Here is a 3484-nt window from a genome sequence, read left to right on the forward strand (position 1 = left end):
TATTTTGTGCCTCTCAGATTTGCACAGACGTCGTCGACTATTCTCCTCCCAGAAGATTATAGAAGAGTAACCCGTCACTCAAAATTCTTACAAAACCAGCTTCCCTCTCCTCCTCTTACAGGGTGGTCAAAAGTATGCGATGTGACGTCAGTGCAACCCATGTTATATCCGATCAATAAACTCAGTTGTAAGTCAGCGCTGCGTCCGTGTTACTTCTTCGTCTTTTGCGCTGTTTTTAATCCCGAAGTATGTCGTACCAACTCGCCAAAGGCATTCCCTCGAGTTACGCCTGATGACGTCATAGAAGTGTCATGCTGTCGCCAGTCGCGATTCCGGTGGTGTCACAGCAGTGGTGGTGGTGATGGTGTTGTATGTGGCACACGGGCAGACGCCTGTTCTGCGTTGTGTCGTTCTGTTCTGCTGCAGGTCGCTCTCCAGCTTGACAGTACACGGAAGCCTCGTAAGCCAGGAGTCTATATGCCAGAGGGCCAGAGCACACCGTGACCAGGGCTATGTTCCAAATCTTACCCGAGTAACCTGCCTCTTTACAAAATGGAATCAGCGCGCAAACAACGAAGACACAAGGAAGAGAAATTGACAGGACAAGCGCTGGACTTCAACTGAACGTTTATTGAAAAAATTGGTTTCCAGAATGCTAGCGGTGTGGGAGTTGATAGCTTCTTGGAACTTCTCAGATTTTATCTACAGTCGACCTTCATTCTCTTTGACGGCGTGTACTACTTGCAGAGACAGGGCATTTGCATAGGCGCATGCGTAGCTCCAGTGTTGTGTGATATTTTTTTGGCGAAGATAGACAAAACCATTAGCGAGAATTTAGATTCGAGCTTGGTCACCAAGGTATTTAGATACGTAGACGACTACCTGGTGATGATCAACAGGCCTGAAGGGAACTCGGGTGACATCGTTGTCAATTCAGTGTTGGACGTTTTCACGCGTCATTCTGGGGGATTGAAGTTTACGCATGAGCGCCAAAACGGCTTGTTTCTGCAGTATCTTGATTTGAAAATGAAGTTCACCGAGCGGCACGTGTGTTGGCTTTATCATCCACGCACAAAGAAAGGGCTCCTGCCATTGATTCCGCACACTCCAAGTTGGTTAAGAGGAGCATCGCGTCATCTTGTTTGCAGGCGGCCTTAGCAAAATCTTGCCCCCACACGTTGCAGGAGAGTTTTGAAAAGCAGATTGATCGGCTTAGCTCCGCGGGCTTCCCAGCGACAGTTCTGTTGGCGGTAGCAGAAAAGCTACTAAGAAAGGTAAAGACGGGACCCCAACAACCAAGAGACCGGCCAAATAGGAGACCGCAAGTAATCCCATATTTACACAAGGTATCCCACAATCTAAAAAAGATTGCGGGGCGCTATGATGTACCGGTTGTCTTTTCGGCGCCCTGCAAGATGCTGCAGCTATGCCCCAGAGTGGCGGACAGGGGAACGGGAAGGAATAGATGTTCCGTAAAGCACAGAAACAAGTACGTCGAGTGCGCGATGGGGGTAGTTTATAGGATCCCGTTAAGCTGTGGTCGAGTATACATCGGCCAGACTGGCCGATGTGTTAATGACCGAGCACGTGAACACGCGCTTTCGCTGCGATCAACCTCGGGCGGTCACTTGCCTTTACACTGCAGCACTTGCTCGTGCGAGCCGATATTTGATCGCATCTCGATTTTGGGAAGAGGGGCTGATAAGACAGCACGCGAACTGCTCGAAGCATTTGAGATAGGAAAGGAAGGTGACCAATGCGTCAGCCAAACATCGATTTTTTTACTTAAGAGAGAGGTAGCTTTTTTGAGCACGTTTTGATGGGGTGATGATTTGGTGGTTTGTTTGTTTTCCTCGTTAGTTTCTTTTTCAATAAACGTTCAGTTGAAGTCCAGCGCTTGTCCTGTCAATTTCTCTTCCTTGTGTCTTCGTTGTTTGCGCGCTGATTCCATTTTGTAACGATGAACCAACTCGCCTGCATTGCCACTTTGATTAACCTGCCTCCTACGTCAGCGGGTAATACCACGTGACATCGCGAGTAAACGATCCGCGACTCGATTTTGGAACGGCCAGGATAATCACCTGGATACTACGCGGATTGGCTTCGTCTTGGGCAACGGCAAAAAGAAAACACAGCAGCGATAGCAGAAAATAGCAGATGATCCTTTTGATCATAAAGAAAGGCACCCGAAGAACGGTAATATTAATGACGATGCCGTGTTTTTTTAGGTGGATCCACCAGATCCTTTTACTCACCTTCGTTTTGAGCTGTATATTGATATAAAAATTACTTACTCCTTACAGCTAGACATAAAAAAATGTGTTTTTATTAATCAGCGCGATCGCTGCAATTCTAGTCACGGTGCCCTAAACGCATATATTCCACGCATTGTAATTTGCACCGATTATGTTTTGCAGAAATATATTCCACACGGTGTAGCGGTACAGCGCGAGGGTGCTTTCTCCAGAATGATATGAAACTGACGTTCGCTTGGACGCGAATGCGATTGCAGTGAAATTTTTGAAGCCTTCACTGCTTTACAAACGTTATCCTCTCATTACACACACTCTGGAGGAAACAAAAATACTACATTATCATATACTGAGTTTAAACATTTTCGGCCTTGAACGTGAGAATACGGCATTCCCCCAACGCCGAGGACGAGGATGCGGAGAAGCTCCTGTTTACGCTCGCACTCAGATGATAACAATTATACCTTCCCGGGGAAGGTGGACGGTCTGGATGTAATGCAGTCAGTTCCTGCGTTGAAAACAGCAAATCGCAATAACCACACATGCTGCAGCTAATTCTTCGTCATTTCAAACGTCCGCCACCAAAACCAACGGAGCAAGAGAGCTTTGACGGCTGTCGGCGCAGAAAGCAGACGACGAACAGATCACGTGACGTATTTACTCGATTTGATCCGACTTTACCCCCCGATCGAGGAGGGTAGCGCGAGTAATTACTCCGGAGTAAACAACCCGCTTCTGGAACGCGAGTTCTGACGTCATCGAGTAAGCTCGAGTAAGTTTTGGAACGCCACGGTACGAAACTTTTACTCCGGAGTCGGATCGAGTAAATTTTGGAACACAGCCAAAGAGTTAGGAAAATGTGGGAATCACGAAGACAGCGACACTCACGTCCTCTCGTGCGTTGGCGAAAAGCTCGTGCTTTTCGCCAACCAGAGGGAAAATGCTAGCGAAAAGCTCCTGCTTTTCGCCAGCATTTTTACGATCAACCGTCAGGATCGCGACACGCGACAGCAGCATGACACCCCGGCTTTTGTGACGTCATGTGTTGCCATTTCGGGACCACTTTCGAATGCATGCGAAAGACAAGGAGAAGTGGAAGACTACACACGCTACACAGGACAGGCGCTTACTCTCAACTGACGTATTAAATTTCAATTGACGCCACTGACGTCTCAACTGTCTCAACTGACGTTTGGCGCGCGCGCCACCTGGCGCGCCGCCGAGCAAAGCGC

The sequence above is a fragment of the Ixodes scapularis genome, unplaced genomic scaffold, assembly GCF_016920785.2.
Source record: "Ixodes scapularis isolate PalLabHiFi unplaced genomic scaffold, ASM1692078v2 PGA_scaffold9__187_contigs__length_104089568, whole genome shotgun sequence".
In the NCBI taxonomy this organism is placed as follows: domain Eukaryota; kingdom Metazoa; phylum Arthropoda; class Arachnida; order Ixodida; family Ixodidae; genus Ixodes; species Ixodes scapularis.